The sequence below is a fragment of the Neoarius graeffei genome, chromosome 8 (genome assembly GCF_027579695.1).
Source record: "Neoarius graeffei isolate fNeoGra1 chromosome 8, fNeoGra1.pri, whole genome shotgun sequence".
Taxonomy (NCBI): Eukaryota; Metazoa; Chordata; class Actinopteri; order Siluriformes; family Ariidae; genus Neoarius; species Neoarius graeffei.
Window position 1 is genome coordinate 92,837,408 of NC_083576.1, and position 17,707 is coordinate 92,855,114.

General features: G+C 43.3%; 1 protein-coding gene across 3 annotated transcripts in view; it reads left to right on the forward strand.

The window, feature by feature from the left end:
* The window catches only part of enc2 (ectodermal-neural cortex 2), a 98,734-nt gene that overhangs the window by 73,595 nt on the left and 7,432 nt on the right, over window positions 1-17,707 (forward strand). The gene's annotated exons all lie outside the window — the stretch shown is intronic.

Sequence of the window (17,707 nt, forward strand, 5' to 3'; positions counted from 1 at the left end):
TTGTTGAGTAAACGTGGCCTTGGAGTGTTTTCACAGCAATCATACTACAGTTTGAGTAAGGTGGTCTCGAACCACTTCCAAGTGCAATCTAGTGAGGATCGATTGATATGTCCTTAGCTAAAGTTTGGTTTGTGGTTCCATCTAGCGAATGATTTCAGTTCCCTGATAATTAGCTACGGCTTTGCTACGTGTTAGTGGTAGTCGATTTCTGTTCTCGTTGGTCACAACTAATCAACAAAAAAAGGAAGAAAATTGGTCCCTTCGTAGTTAGTTTTCTATATCTATCAATGCTGATGATGACAAACATCTAAAAACTAGGGAAAGAAGCTGGTGTCCAAATGAAATGTTTCAAAGCATACAAGCATCTTGTGTCATCTTTCACAAAGTAGCCCTGATGTGGTGTTTACAAATTCTAACAAAACGGAAGAGGACAATAAATATAAACTGGTCCATGAGCTTCCTGGACAGTCCACGTTCTTGTTTTCTGAGCCCTTTACCAAGCCATCGAGTACACCGGATACCAGGTTTAGAGCTTCAAGAAGTTGGAATTCTTCTATAGGTGTTCATTGACCAGTTTGGATGGGGTCCATTGAGGGATTCAGGGATCACGTTCCTCAGATTTATTTCTTTTGAAATGTTCTGGTAAAAGCCCAGGGTTTGATGTTGGTGTTGATTTTAGCCATGTAGGGGTAACATTTCTTCTTCTATCGCTGTACACGGTGCCCAGGACATCCTGATCTCGTGAAGCAGAACAGGAAGTACGGCTCACAAATCAGAAGGCAAGCCAGGATACAAACCTGTAATCTATTACAATGATGACAGTAAAGCTCCTGATGCTGAAATAGGGCTTTTGTGCAGTGATGGATGGCCAGGATGGAAAAATCAATCTCCCAGGACAAGTGGATTTCATGGTCGGGTTATTCATTTTTTATTTGTAGTTGTTTGAAGGACAAATTGAATCATTTGGTCTGTAGCTGTTTAAACGTGGGCGCTTTGTGGTGGTGTGATGCACCTCGAGGCTATAATTACAGCTTGCGCTGCCGTATTACACCACCTGCTGCACTAAACACATCAACCGAGGTGCTTGGTGGTACAATGTTTTTTTTATAAAATGCTAAATGTATAAATGCTAGGCGGATTAATTGGCGCAAATGAATTAATTAGATTTGTGTAAACGAAGTAGTCATCATATAACTTCAACAGTAATCTATCTTGCAATTACATACATCAAGAGGAAATGGAAATGTTAATCAGACTCAAGTGATTTTATGTTAAAAGGGATGTGAGGATGGAACACAAGGGATCGTAGAAGAAACATTGGTGAATGGCATAACTAGCTCACCATACATCACCATGTCGTTAATAAGCACACTGCAACCCTGCTGCAATGAACTCTTTTACTATGAACTTTCATAGAAACATCACTGTCACATCCACACACGTCAGCACCATTAGGACTAATTACCATGCACTTGTTCCAGATTAGAGTGCAATCACAGCATGCACTGATAAACACACTCTGCACACACACACTTGAAGTATGCACACTGTACCAAGTGTCTCACATTACCAAGCCTTATATCTGCGTACTGCCACCAGAGGCAAACAATAAGTAATCGAGTCCGCAGTCGAGTTAACAATACATATTAATGCCATAAAACAAAGGCTTAACACTTAAGCCTCGCTTTGGTGTCAATCACTAACATTTATAGAGAGTGGTGATCAAAGGATTGATAAAAGGACTAAATGACTGCTGATACAACTAAACTTAAAGCAGATACGCAGAACCTTTATTTTAAATTTCTGAGTGGAGAGTCCTTCCTCCCTCCTTGACTCTTGTATGCTGCATAAATGGGAATAAAAAATATATATTTTTGAGAGTTAAAATCGACTGCAAAGTTGTGATTGGCGCTGAGCCAGCCAGCCCTGAGTGCATGACGTCACAACGGGAACCGGTTTTAAGGCCGAGGCCTTTTACAGCTATAGACCAAAGTCATATAAATAACAATTTATGGTGAAAGTAAGAAATCCCGTTACCGACTCGCTCAACTAAGACTGATTTGACTTCACTGATTGTGAGTTGACTCTCATTAAAACAGGATGGGTGCTATAACTTGTGCAACGTACATGCATGCATTTTCACTGATAAAACGTAAAAGGCTCATTAAATAATGAGATGAACTGAGACAATCACATTCTGAAGCAAATTAAATAATCTTATACCGCTAACTTAAACACACAATACAAGTTACATGGATTAATCTAAATGCAGGTAAACGAGTTGTTTTTGTTTGTTTTTTTGTTTGTTTGGTTTTTTTTATCCAAATGAGAGTCAGCACTTGCCCGTCTGTGTTCTCGCTTCTTGAAGGCCGATCTTGTGGCCGATCGTTTTTTAAACAATCTGACTTTCAGTTGTTCATTCAGTTCTCCATTCGTTCGCTTCTTCCATGTAAGGGCGAGATGGCAGCGATATCCAGTTTAGAAATCAGACGGCTGCTCCACTCATTCACTTTTCTCCACACTGTGCATTCCGCCATTACTGCTCGGCTCAGGCAATTACTAAAACCCGGGACGGAACGGGACGTCACCAGTTTTAGCAACAACTGCGGGGAGGTCACTGCTCGAGTGATGTGTCCCGTCCCGTTCTGTCCCGGGTTTTAGCAACAACCCTCGGCTCACTCCGGGAGAACTGGTGCAACTGAACTCACTTTCCTTTTAAAATAAAATAAATAAATACTTTCCTTTTCTTGTAGTTTTCTTTTCCTTTAATTGTTGGTACTGCACCCTCTTTCAATCTGGATTTATAGCCAACGCTCCAACAGATCAGAGGTCTCGTACGAGTCTTCAGTAAAATGTGCAGAGCAGAGGAGAGACCACTTCGTAGGCGCCCAATGTGCCCGTGAACTTCTCGTAAAACGCGTCCAAATCTTTGCAGTTTGAACATTCTTGGGCTGTGAATGCAACGTAAATCCACTCTCTGTCGTGTTGCTGCACCGGCCAGCAACACATCTGCATGGCATGGCAATAAATTAGCTCAAAATGGAGGATTGGAGTTGCAGTCAGCTCTGTGTTTTAGTATAGCGGAAATGGTGATGAGACCGATAGACTTCCTGCTGTGACGTCACGGATGTCAAGGTCATTCACTCAGACCGCTACCTATGTCACTTTAAAATAAAAATTACTATATTAGATTTATTAACACTTAAAACTATTCCTGTGCCATTCTTGAGGTCTCAAGGCATTTATAAACGAAAGTGAGGCCATGGCGCTGCGTATAGGCTTTAACACCTAGTTAAAGCGCACCGGTGGCGTTTTATACGGTCGCACCAGCTCTCTACAATGTGGTACCAGTAAACATCAAGTCGATGCTTACCCTGATGAGGTTCAAGACAGAACTTGATAAGTGGCTCAGATCATTCCCTGACTCTCCACCTACACCTGGGTACCTTGGAATGAATAGGAACTTGTTGTTGGAGTGGGTCGGTAGCAAGTGTTACTAGCTGCTACCCTGGGAATTGGCGGTGGAGATCTGAAGAAAGAAGAAACCTTTATTTGTCACATGCACACTTCAAGCACAGTGAAATTCATCCTCTGCATTTAACCCATCTGAAGCAGTGAACACACCCAGAGCAGTGGGCAGCCACACCAGAGCGCCCGGGGAGCAGTCAGGGGTTCGGTACCTCGCTCAAGAGCACCTCAGCCCAAGGCCGCCCCACATTAACCTAACTGCATGTCTTTGGACTGTGAGGGAAACTGGAGCACCCGGAGGAAACCCACGCAGACACGGGGAGAACATGCAAACTCCACACAGAAAGGCCCTCGCTGGCGACTGGGCTCGAACCCGGACCTTCTTGCTGTGAAGCGACCGTGCTAACCACTACGCTTGGCCTGAGTGATCAAGCTTGAAGCCAATACAAGGTATCCTGCCCCATCCAGCCCCATGTCATGACATAAATGGTGATTTGAACACATGAATGAAGTGAATTGTGAAGATTTAAGAAACAGAGTGAGTCAGTGGGTGGACGTTGACAACGATACGATACACCGATAACCTCTGTCATTTCCATAACAGACAAAGAAATCAACCATCACCTTCGTTTGTGATCCTTTAACTCAGCCAGTGAGCTGCGATAGTGACTCGGAAGGAGAAATTCGTGACCAGGAGAATATGCCCAAAGGTTTGCATATAACGTGAGTGTTTGGTGTAACAAGTGGCTCCATTTCAGTATTACGAACTTTTCGCTGTAATGAACTTTTTGGACGTCCCCCAAGGAGTTCATTAGACCACAATGTGCTTTTGGGTATCGTTGGAGCTGATCGACCCCCACTGTAACTTACATCTTCAAGACTCTGATTTATGAAATTAGAGAATTATTGTAATTGGTAAATAAACTCCTGAATGTTGATTTGCTAACAGTTTATTAATTATAATGATGCACGTTCTGGATCTTGATCAAGTCAAGTACCAGGCTAATGATTTATAAAGATCCCCCACGTCTATGTTGACGATATATGAGCCTTTTCAGGTTGCCCAGACCAAAAACCAACACTACTGAATTATCAGAATCCTTGTGTTTTGCAGAAGTCGTGATCACATTATACCCCTGAAGGGTCGCACAGATGTAGCCTAAATGATGTCAGTTTCGCAACTCGGCAGCAGGAGCTAATGTTTCTGAGTGCAGTGGGTTTCATGGCAGGATCGTAAATCATTACAAATGAAGTTCTGGTTGCACTTAAGTAATACTGACACTGAATGTGAAATGAATATTTCAGCGATTAATGTCTGATCAGCGCTTCTCCAACGTGTCGGTGGTGCTTCACCTGTCCCGCAGATCCCATGTTTGTGTCTTCTTTTGAGTGAATGAAGTTAACCAGCGTTTTGGCGTTTTACTCTTAAGAACAGGGATTTGTGTGAAGATAACGGAGTGGCGAAGTGTTGAGCGTAGCCCCGCTTCCCTTTGAAGTCCGCAGCTGAAGTCTGCGCTCCGGTCTGATTTGACAGTTTTATGGGTGACATGAAAACCATCTGAATGGCTGATGAAGGAAAAAGACCTGAACATTTCTCAAGGCTCAGACTCGAATCCCAATACCTCCTGCTCGAGATCAATGCGACGTTCTGCTTGGTGAGCTACTGATCCACTTAAGCATTGATCTGAGATCTGCATTGATGTCGGTGGCCTATGGATTAACACTAAATCAGTGTAATTGCTTTCTGCTTTGAATGTTTCTGATGTGCGAGTCGCGGTCTGAAAGCAACCCAGTGCTAAAAAGTCGCGAGTAATTAATATTAACATATGAAGAAAATAAGTGCACCAGTACCTTTTTGTGTATGACATGCTAGCACAGTGTTTTATATTAGCATGCATCATGTGCTACAACTTGTTTCTGTTAACATTTAGAATATATTTTATTTATTATATAAACAGGCATCATTAGGATAAACCATTTTAGAGGCGGAGTGCTTAACAAGCATTTCCACCACATCAGCGAACTCTGATTTTATAGTGACTGACATGCCCAAACGCTGGTCAGTGGTGGAGCTTGTTCTGGAAATTACACATTTGGACTACACTTTAATTTATTCAACTTGGCACGGATTTAAAGTGTAACATCACCCTCAGCGCTGAGCCTCGGCTGAGGAGGGGGAGGGCTGGGGAATTGGCATAAAGTCCTGTAAATAATGAGTCTCGATCAGCATTTATTTGAAAATAAGTGCAGTTTCACAGACTCCCACTCAAGGGCGGGGCTGGAGGAGGTGGGCCGGCCATCTCTGATTAGAGGGCGGGTTTTTTTGTTTTTATTCACAAAGAAAAAAGGTAATTTTGTCAATATTAATGCCAGCATTGATGTTTCATCATATCATTTAGTTTACACAAAGTGTGCAGGACCACGTTAATTATACATGTAGCGCATATATAATGTGAAATGTTATCAAAATTAGCTAGGCTCAGGTTCATTAACAATAATTGTCCATTCAGGTCTTGGATGCAAAATAATGCTTGGACCCCTAATTATCACTGCTGGCGACTATAATGCGAAGTTCTCACACAGACCACGTCGTTCCGAGTTACTTCCAGTTATAGTAACCATGTCAAAGTCCTTCCCACGCCATGTAGCGCATAGGGCGGCGCCGATCTCTGTTTCCGTAGCCCTCAGCCTCTCGCCTATTACATAGCTAGGGTTACGGTGGGGGGCGGGTCCTCCGGTAACTGCGAGAGTTTGACTCCCCACTCGCATCTGTATTGCAGCGTGCCTTGCCAGATGGCAGTAGATACCATTTTTATGACGGTCTTTGGTATGACCTGACTGTGAGTAGAACTCATGATCTCCCAATCGAGAGGCGGACACGCTAACCACTAGGCCAACTCACGGTATAGTAACCATGTCTGGGGATTTCATTAGATTTGTATGATAGATTTTTCACCTTACCATTCAAAGAATTTCTATTAACAGTAACACAAATCTGAGACGTGGAGTGCCACATGTTTTACATGTAAACAACTCCGACATCACCGCAGTAAGATTCTGTTGCACATTCAATATAAAACTGACACAAGCTTTATCGGTTATGTCTATTGCACACACTTTAAAATCTAACCAGATACTTCCTGCCTTGGTGAAGTCTTTCTGTCTTCAGTTATTTGGGAACACACTTCTGATGGAAGCTTGCGAGTCTGGGAATAGGTCGGGAACTGCTTGGTGGCAGTGGCAGTTGTGAAAAATCAAGTGAATGGTGAATTTTTGCACGATTCTTGAAGATTTGTTGAGTTTTTGTGTTCTGCTTCCATTCTGGTTGAGTGCTCCAAGCCTTTATGTCAGGTTGGAATTCTTAAAAAAAAAGAAAAGAAAAAAACTGCAGATGACTGACTAGAGACGAGAGAAAACAGGATGATGCGAAACATGCAGCAGAAAACTAACAGAGAACTATCCAACCTGCTTAGTTTCTTTGTTTTAGCTTCTGACCCTCGTGTCTAAAAGCCATGATCCTAACTTTTGTGTGCAGCTTGATCACCCAGGGTTTGGGGAAGAGCGGTTCACTTAAAGGAGATACACAGAACCATGGCCTCACTTTCGTTTATAAATGCCTTGAGCCCTCAAGAATGGCACAGGAATAGTTTTAAGCGTTAACAATAAATCTAATATAGTAATTTTTACGATTAAAGTGATTTGTATAGGTAGCGGTCTGAGTGAATGACCTTGACGTCCGTGACGTCACAGCAGGAAGTCTATCGGTCTCATCGTCATTTCCGCTAGACTAAAACACAACTGACTGCAACTCTGATCCTCCATTTTGAGCCAATTTATCGCCATGCCATGTAGATGTGTTGCTGGCCGGTGCAGCAACACGACAGAAGGTGGATTTACGTTGCGTTCACGGCCCAAGAATGTTCAAACTGCAAAGATTTGGACGCGTTTTACGAGAAGTTCACGGGCACGTTGGGCGCCTACGAAGTGGTCTCTCCTCTGTTCTGCACATTTTACTGAAGACTCGTATGAGACCTCTGATCTGTTGAGGAGCGTTGGCTATAAGCCCGGATTGAAAGAGGGTGCAGTACCAACAATTAAAGGAAAAGAAAACTACAAGAAAAGGAAAGTGAGTTCAGTTGCACCAGTTCTCCTGGCGCGTGAGCCGAGCAGTAATGGCGGAGTACTCGGTATGGAGAAAATGGAGAATGAGTGGAGCAGCTGTCTGATTTCTCTGCTGGATATGCTTGCCTCAGAAGGTTGAGGAGCATTACTCCAACCCCTGACGTATGTGGCAAGGCATTCAGGTCATCAGCGACTACAAGTCCAACAACCCTCCCCCCCATCCTCTGATATCTCTTTTCTCAATGAGCTCAACAATTTCTACGCTCGGTTTGAGAAGGACAACCAGGAGTCTGCATCCAGGGCAAAGCTGACTACAGACCACCAACCCTTAACACTCTCCCCCACTGATGTTAAAGCAGTGCTGAGCAGGATCAATCCACATAAAGCTGCAGACCCTGATGGCATCCCCGGACATGTGCTCAGAGCATGTTCTGGGGAGCTGGCGGGGGTCCTGACGGACTTATTCAACATGTCTTTGGCCCATGCTGTCGTTCCAACCTGCTTCAAGACCACCTCCATCATGCCAGTACCAAAACACTCCACTCCAACATGTCTCAATGACTACCATCCAGTAGCACTCACCCCCATCATTACAAAGTGTTTAGAGCAGGTGGTCCTGACACATCTCAAATCCTGTCTTCCCCCCACCCTGGACCCCCACCAATTTGCCTACCGCAAGAACAGGAGCACAGAAGATGCAGTCTCCCTAGCACTGCACTCTGTCCTCTCGCACCTGGACAATGGCAACACATATGCCAGAATGCTGTTCATAGACTTCAGTTCAGCATTTAACACTGTTGCCCCCTCTAAGCTCATCACCAAACTCATAGATCTGGGCATCAGTGCTCCCATCTGCAACTGGTTGTTGGATTTTCTAACCAGCAGGCCCCAACATGTTCATTTAGACCATCACTGCTCCTCCACCCTCATCCTAAACACCGGCGTGCCACAAGGCTGTGTGATGAGCCCGTTCCTCTACTCCCTTTTTACTCATGACTGCAGACCTGTACATTACACTAACACCAAGTTTGCAGATGACACCACAGTGATGGGCCTCATCAAGGACAACTATGAGTCAGCCTACAGGGAGGAGGTGGACCGCCTAGCTGTGTGGTGCAGCAAGAACAACCTTGCTGCTCAACACCAATATGACCAAGGAGCTCATCGTGGACTTCAGGAGAAATGCTGACACACACACCCATCCACATCAGCGGGGCAGCAGTGGAGTGTGTGACCAGCTTCAAATTCCTGGGGATCCACATCTCGCAGGACCTCACCTGGACAACCAACTGCTCCAACTTGGTCAAGAAGGCTCACCAGTGTCTCTTTTTCTTGAGGACTCTGAAGAAAAAACACCTCTCTTCAGACATCCTGGTGAACTTCTACCGTTGTACCATCGAGAGCATCCTAACCAATTATATTACAGTGTGGTATGGGAACTGCTGTCTCGGACTGGAAGGCACTGCAGAGGGTGGTGAAGATCGCCCAGCGTGGCGTGAGAGCCTCACTTCCTGCTATTGAGGACGTTTACAGGAAGCGATGTCTCAGGAGAGCCATAAACATCAACAAAGACTCCTGCCATCCAGCACACAAACTGTTCACTCTCCTGCCCTCTGGAAGGCGCTACAGGAGCCTTCGGACCAAAACCACCAGGTTCAGGAACGGGTTTTTTTCCTTCAGCTGTCTCACTGCTGAACTGCCCCCCCATGGTCCCCCCCTACACACACACACACACACTCAAACACCGCCCCCCCCCCCGAACTGAATTGACTTGAACTGACTTCACTGCACTATCACTATTTGCACTACTGTTTATTCATACTGTGTTTTGTATATACTGCAAATATCCATGTATCATACCATTGCACTACAGTTCATTCATATTGCATATTTTGAACATACTGTAAATATCTATCATATCATTATACCATTCCATACCCTGTAATTCCTGTACATTTATATTTGTTATTTACTGCTATGCACTTCTGGTTAGATGCAATCTGCATTCCGTTGCCTTGTACCTGTGACATGTGCAACGACAACAAAGTTGAATCTCATCTCATCTCAGCAGCAATATCTCGCCCTTACGGGGAAGAAGCGAATGAACAAAGAACTGAACGAACAACTGAAAGTCAGATTGTTTTCAAAACAATCAGCCACAAGATCGGCCTTCAGGAAGCGAGAACACAGACGGATAAGCGCCGACTCTCATTTGGATAAAAAAACAACAAAAACAACTCGTTGTTCCCCTGCATTTAGATTAATCCATGTAACTTGTATTGTGTTTAAGTTAGCGGTATAAGATTATTTAATTTGCTTCAGAATGTGATTGTCTCAGTTCATCTGATTATTTAATGAGCCTTTTATGTTTTATCAGTGAAAATGCATGCATGTACATGTGTGTTGCATAAGTTATAGCACCCATCCTGTTTTAATGAGAGTCAACCCACAATTGGTGAAGTCAAATCAGTCTTAGCTGAGTGAGTCGGTAACGCTATTTCTTACTTTCACCATAAATTTTTATTTATATGACTTTGGTCTAGGTGGCACGGTGGTGTAGTGGTTAGCGCTGTCGCCTCACAGCAAGAAGGTCCTGGGCTTGAGCCCCGTGGCCGGCGAGGGCCTTTCTGTGTGGAGTTTGCATGTTCTCCCCGTGTCCGCGTGGGTTTCCTCCGGGTGCTCCGGTTTCCCCCACAGTCCAAAGACATGCAGGTTAGGTTAACTGGTGACTCTAAATTGAGCGTAGGTGTGAATGTGAGTGTGAATGGTTGTCTGTGTCTATGTGTCAGCCCTGTGATGACCTGGCGACTTGTCCAGGGTGTACCCCGCCTTTCGCCCGTAGTCAGCTGGGATAGGATCCAGCTCGCCTGCGACCCTGTAGAACAGGATAAAGCGGCTACAGATAATGAGATGAGACTTTGGTCTATAGCTGTAAAAGGCCTCGGCCTTAAAACCGGTTCCCGCTGTGACGTCACGCACTCAGGGCTGGCTGGCTCAGCGGGGCGGCGCCAATCACAACTTTGCGGTCAATTTTAACTCTCAAATTATATATTTTTTATTCCCATTTATGCAGCATACAAGAGTCAAGGATGGAGATACTATCCACTCAGAAATTTATTTAAAAATAAAGGTTCTGTGTATCTGCTTTAACCAGTCAGTTCCGCTCACAACTGATGGATTTATAATGAAGTCCTGGTGTGTCTGTGTCTCATCTCATCTCATTATCTCTAGCCGCTTTATCCTGTTCTACAGGGTCGCTGGAGCCTATCCCAGCTGACTACGGGCGAAAGGCGGGGTTCACCCTGGACAAGTCGCCAGGTCATCACAGGGCTGACACATAGACACAGACAACCATTCACACTCACATTCACACCTACGCTCAATTTAGAGTCACCAGTTAACCTAACCTGCATGTCTTTGGACTGTGGGGGAAACCGGAGCACCCGGAGGAAACCCACGCGGACACGGGGAGAACATGCAAACTCCACACAGAAAGGCCCTCGCCGGCCACGGGGCTCGAACCCAGGACCTTCTTGCTGTGAGGCGACAGCGCTAACCACTACACCACCGTGCCACCCTGTGTGTGTGTGAGAGGTATTTTAATCAGCTTTATCAGGACATGCAGAATGGAGTTTGGTCTAAAACTATTCAAAGGTAAGGTAGAATTGGGATTTGTTTTATCGATTTCAAAACAGTATTTTATGCAACTTGCTGTAGATCAGTGACAAGTCTGCACCGCATTAGCATACTGCTTTTGAAGTTTGAAAACATTTTTTTTTTTTAAATAAATCACCTGTGTATTTCTACTAAAACAGTTATCCGCCTCAGACTCGGTGAATAATAACCTCGACTTCATCCCACCGGTATTCACTTCACCTTCCGAGAATAATTGTTCATTTTTGAATAAAATGATGTCATTAGGTTAATTACTGACACTGATAATTGTTCTTATTTTGTGCCTGTTTTTTGTTCTGTACACCAAGTCAGATGTACATGGTTTAGGTTTTCGTCTCACATCGATTCGCAATCCTTCTCTTTCACAATCTCACTCCTGGGTGAATAAACAAAAACAAGCGTGTCGTAATATTTGCTTGAACTTTTACCTCCTGCTCAGCAGGCTGTCTGTTCCAGAGCGGACGCGTCTGCAGAGATCTTTGGTCCCCTGACGAGTAAATGGATCGAACATAATGTCATTTTCTTCCACTATCAGGCCAGGCGCAGATTATATCCAGACTTTGTCTAAATTACCCTGAATTACGATCCTTTATCGCTCAGAACTCTCCACCATTAAACCCTGAAATGATTTCCAACAAACATGAGACGTCCACAGATGCTGACACTGCCACCAACAGGTTTTAGATCATCACTAGTTTATATCTAATGATCTACAATCAGTTCTCGTTGGTTCTCAGCCTGATGAGCCACAGCGAGGTGATCTTGTGTTAATAATCATCATCATCCGATTAAAAGAAATTCTCTCTCTGTAGTAATTTCCTTTTCACAGTCGAAGCAGGTGGTGTGGAGAAACCTCGACTGTATGATGATTCCCAGTGCGAACAGGTGCAGGGTGCGAGTGAGTTTCTGACGTGACGGAAAAAGGAAGTGCGGGAGTCTCCGTGACGGAGGGGGATCGGGTCAAAGGCGGAAAATTAAATGGAAATTAGGGGACAAAAGGAAAAGGTGTGGAATTATCACCAATAAATGAAGTGTGTGTGGAACTGGCAGGCCAGAGGAAGGAGTTAAAATGGGACCTGAATCGATAAAGTATAAAGATAAAACACCATCCATAATTATTGGCCCCCCTTGTAAAAAGAGTTAGAAAAAATCCACCTTTTTTCTGAAGTCGCTTCATCTCACACTGAAAAAAATGAGAAAAATCCGACCTTTTAATTGAAAAATTTATCCAGAGAAAAACAAATCCATTATCAATATATTTCCAACAAAAACACGTGTCATTATTATTGGCGCCCCTGGAAATGACAGTGAACACGATGTACCTGAAGCATGTCTCCTGTTTAAATGTAAATTGTACATATTCAAGCTGTAATCCACAACTTCCTGATTAACTGGGAAACAGATACGAGGTGACTGAGGCCACATTCCCTCAACATCGACATGGGAAAGATAAGAGACACACAAACCCAGTGAGGGAGAAGTGTGTTGACCTTCAGAAGTCAGAGAACGGGTAGAACCTGTTTTACTCATCTTTACAAGGGATGCCAATAGTTGTGGAGGACACTATGTATGTACAGTATGTATGAACTGATTATTGACACTTTCACCTTATGTAAGTTCTTATGTAACAGCTGTGTGCTTTCTTTTTTTCTTTACTCTAAAAATACCTGTAACCCTCGGCACTGCAGCACTGCAGGGGAGGGGGAGAGCTGCAGAGGGGCGGAGCTCCGAGCCAGGAATCCTGTTTCATCCCATTAATATTTTAATAACTGCAGCAGACGAGATCACCTCCCGTTATCGCGTGTGTGTGTGAGAGAGCGTGATGGAGCTCCTGTTTTCTCCGTGTGTGTGTGTCCTTTCCCTTCACTCCGCCTCGTTACGGCTTTGCAGGCCGGTTCTGATCATCACTCATACGATACATCGCAATATACTGCTTTAAAAAAACACTAATGACTTTATTATTTAAATCAGTCGTTAAAGTTTATTATAATGGATTGTGTAAATACATCAGCGCTGAAGATCAACAACTCAACATGTAGCTCCTTAATTAATCCAGAATTATTTTGCTGTGTATCAGTTAGAATTAAAGCTTTAAAAACTTTAGGGGGGTTCCGGCATCTTTGCACTTTTTTTTTCTTTTTCAGTTTCTCAGTAGCATGACGAGCTGCAGCGTTTCTTTTTAACTTGAACAGAGAATAAAGAGACTCTGGTGAGGGAATGACTGTTTGTAGCTGCTATAACGGAATTATTCTCTCCACATTCACTGGATATGAGCAATCACGTGCTCTGATTGGCTACTCTATTACTAGGATATCAGCTCATATACTGTGAGTAGAGAAAAACAAAATGGCGGCTCGTGTTTCCGAACCAACTGAGGACGAAATAAAAACTCGACTCGAAAACAAAACCCCCCAAAAAATAAGCAGCAAAATATGGAATAAAAGTATTTGATGGTAAGAACATATCACTGCGAGTTGGCCTAGTGGTTAGCGTGTCTGCCTCTCGATCGGGAGTTCTACTCACGATCGGGTCGTACCAAAGACCGTCATAAAAATGGTACCTACTGCCATCTGGCAAGGCACGCTGCAATACAGATGCGAGTGGGGAGTCAAACTCTCGCGGTTACCGAAGGACACGCCCACACCGTAACCCTAGCTATGTAATAGGCGAGAGGCTGAGGGCTACGGAAACGGAGCTCGGCGCTGTCCTATGCGCTACGTGGCGTGGGAAGGACTTTGATTTTGATATATTTTTTTTCTTCAAGTATTATTATTATTATTGCATTTTTCACAAATTGCTCCTGTCAGTTCGCTGGTTTGTTTACATTCCGAGTGGAAATGATTTTGTTGGACGTTTTGTATAAAGTTTTTATTTATCAAATTTGCAAAAAATAAAAATGCTCTGTTTCTCAAAATCCAGTGAATGTGGAGAGAATAAAACAGTTATTCCACTCAATCTCATGGATTATAGCGCCATCAGCTCATGTACGACTCAATTTCGTGGAATAACGTTATTTATTTCTCAAACAAATTTCCCAACGATTACAACAAAAAAATATACACACAATGTTTATCTGTTAGAGATAAATAAACCTTGGAGTGTGAACAGGAAGTCGGCTTCATCGCACCACAGCATCGTCGATTGATTATTTTCCTGTCAGTGCACCACACACTCACACCGCGGTGTTTATTCCGCAGCTCATCAGCCCACTTCATTTACACACGTTTAAAGGTGAAATATTTATAAAAGATGAGTTTCTTTTAAAAAATGAAATATGACAGCATCAAAATAACACTTTTTTTTTTTTTTTTTACAAATAATTTAAATGATAATTATAGTGATGTAAAGGGCAGAGTTTATAATGAACACTTTTTTGGTTCCTTTTGTTTATTTTCACATAATTTCAGAAACATCAAGCAAAATAATTCACTTACATATTTATACGTTTAAATAAAAAGTAAAATTTGGCCGTCTTGGTTCATCACTGAAGCTCATCACAGGTTCAGATGTTTGTATTTAGATTAAAGATGACTTTTTTTTTTAATGATGTAACAGCATTAGCACAGGCGCGTGCACACCGCACCGGACATACGCTCGATACAGCCAATAGCGCGGGAGAGACAACAGCAGTGTTACTGAGTGGCATCGCGATTCAACTATCAAGCGGAGTGTGTGTGTGTGTTTATAACATTAAACATCAAAAGAAAGTAAATTTATTTAGCTTTCCATCGTTGGGTGTTTTTGTGTCCAGCAATTAAATGATGCAGGCATTACTGTGAGCTGAAATTTAAAAATCGCAGCACTGCAGGCTACAGAGCGTGAACAGACCATTACTTTATGCAAATTACATGCATAGATATGCAAATTAGGTTTTTTTGAAAATGTCAAAAATGGATTCTGCATAAAATTTTCCTCTTGGGTGGCAAGTTGCATGGAAAGATCTCCACTGTTTATTTATTTATTTATTTAAAGTTACTGCAAAATAAATATTAAAATATGGTTGTTTTTTTTGGGGGGGGGGGGGGGGGTCCATAATCTGGTACTGTTTCTGGATGTAATTCCATACGACCCGGATACAAGAAATCATCCCGATCCTGCATCTTTCAGTCTCCATATCTCTGGAAGCATTTGATCAATTTTGATGATGGTAATAATAATAATACTTTTATTTATTTTTTGCCTTTTGAGGAACCCAAGGACGCTTTTCATGGTGAAACAAAAATTAAAAAAACAAAACAAAAACTAATTAAAAACAGAAAGCCTGCGTGAACACGCGAGCGTGTAGGTGTTTTTTGAAGGACCCAAGAGAAGGAGCATCACGGATCACCAGAGGGAGTTCCAGAGAGACGGGGCAGACACACTGCAGGCTCTATTCTCAAATCTCCGCAGTCATGATGAAATAAAAAGCGTCAAATCAACAGAAAATACGCTTTCAAATGTGTCACGGTGTGACTGGTCCGACCCAAACTGAAATCTCTGTGTGTGAGAATCGAGTTAAAATAGTCAATAGTGCAGCTGTGGTGTTGGAGGAAAACGGCGTGACGCATCGGTGAAGACTGAAACGTATGGATTAAAGTGAACGGGAAGTCATGGCCTAAAGGTGAGAGAAGCAGCTTTGGGATTAAAAAAAAGGTCACCAGTTTGATTCCCTGGACCAGCAAGGCACCGAACCCCTGACCACCTGTTGTACGTGGCTGTGGAGAAGCGCGTCTGCTAAACGCCGTCAATGTACCGTCATGTCAGACAAGCAGAACGGATGATCTCATTAATAGTGATCAGTAGCGTGGGTTTGGATCTCAGACCCGAACAGGATCCTGCAGCGAATCGGCTGCTTTTATTCTGCAGAACTGCGTCCTGAGCCAAAACACAGCGTTTATCGCTACGGTGACTGAGAGATCAGATTACACGGGGACAATCTGATTTACAGCCTCAGCAGCAGCACAACAATCAGCTGCTTTAGTGTGTGGGGGTTTTTGTTTTTCTTCTTTTTTCCGGAGGGCAGCTCCAACTGGCAAATTAGCCGCATTAGCAAAGCACAATGGTGCTGATTAGAAACTGCACCGCTGACAGAAAACCCAGGAACCAGTGTGTGAGAGTCAGGCGGTAAATAAATAAATAAAGCCTGGTGTGTGTGTGTGTGTGTACACCTATTAAAGTTCGTCATACGTGTAAAAATAACACGTGAGGATTTTCAGTGCTGTTTGATGAAACCGAGTTCCAGGACTCAGCGTTCAGGACGAGTCCGTTCTTGTCTCAGAGACGTAAACAAGTTTCGGGGGGGAGGAGGGAGGGTTTGTTTTGGGGGAAAAAGAAAAAAGTTGTTTGACAAAAATCCAGAATCACTGATATGATGAAGTTTTCCTGAAGTAAGGAGATGTTTGTGCAATGTTTACGGAAGGAGTCTACAGTACGGACGGGTCGTTTATGATTTCCAAAACTCAAATAATTGCAAGGAAGACGCTGCTCTATTTTTAAAAAAGAATGAGGGAGAAGGATGTCGGGGTGAGAGAGCAGCCGTTTATCACTGCTGTAACATGAGTAAGAACCAGAACTCGTTTTTCTTGGACGTTCCACATCATTAACTTGAACTATGAACAGGTAAAACGTGCGACGTGTTGTTCATTAATAAATTAAACGCTGTAATTGTTCAGGCCGCTGTGGTACAAGTGGAATAAAACATTGTGCTGTTCTCCGAAAATAATCCAGTTCAGGGCTTCATAAAACAGTGATGTATTGATTATCGATCAGTATTTTATTCATTTTGTTCGATGTGTGAGACATTTATGGCTTAAAATTAAACGTGTCATCTTGCTAGCCGTTTCACGTTGCAGTCTATTAGCCTGCACCTGGTGTAATAACTTTGGGAGACCACATGGGGGCGATATAACAGATCCTGGAGATGCTCGATCTCCACCCCTTGTCTGACCGATAATCCAGCTCCGTGTATTTAGTGTGTGGTTTTAAGTCTACACGTACGCCTGCACTAGCGATTTCAGGACACGCTGCAGCAGCTACTCCTTATATTCAAAATCCGCAAACAAAAAATTGATAATCGTGAGGAAAATTTCCCCGATTTTAACTGATATTTGAAAAAGGCGTCAAACCCAAACCTATCAGCATTTATCACGATGTTGCTGAAAGACGGTGTGATAGTGAGACTAAGGTGGCGCTGTATGTTTTTCTTTTTTTTTTTTTAGCTAAAATTAAACGGTTCGGTTTGGTTGTGTTCAGCGCCGCCATGGTGCTGTGTGATGACGTTAGGGGCACACAGAGTGCTAGCGAAGGCGGAAATGGGATGCGTTTACAGCCGTATCGATTTAAACACAGACAGGGTGTTTCACTGCAGTCGTGATTTAGGGCGAGTCCAAAGGGGCGGGGCCACAAAATCCAGCCAACAGTTTTGTGGATTCGGAGCCAGACACACAGACGAGAACCGATAAAG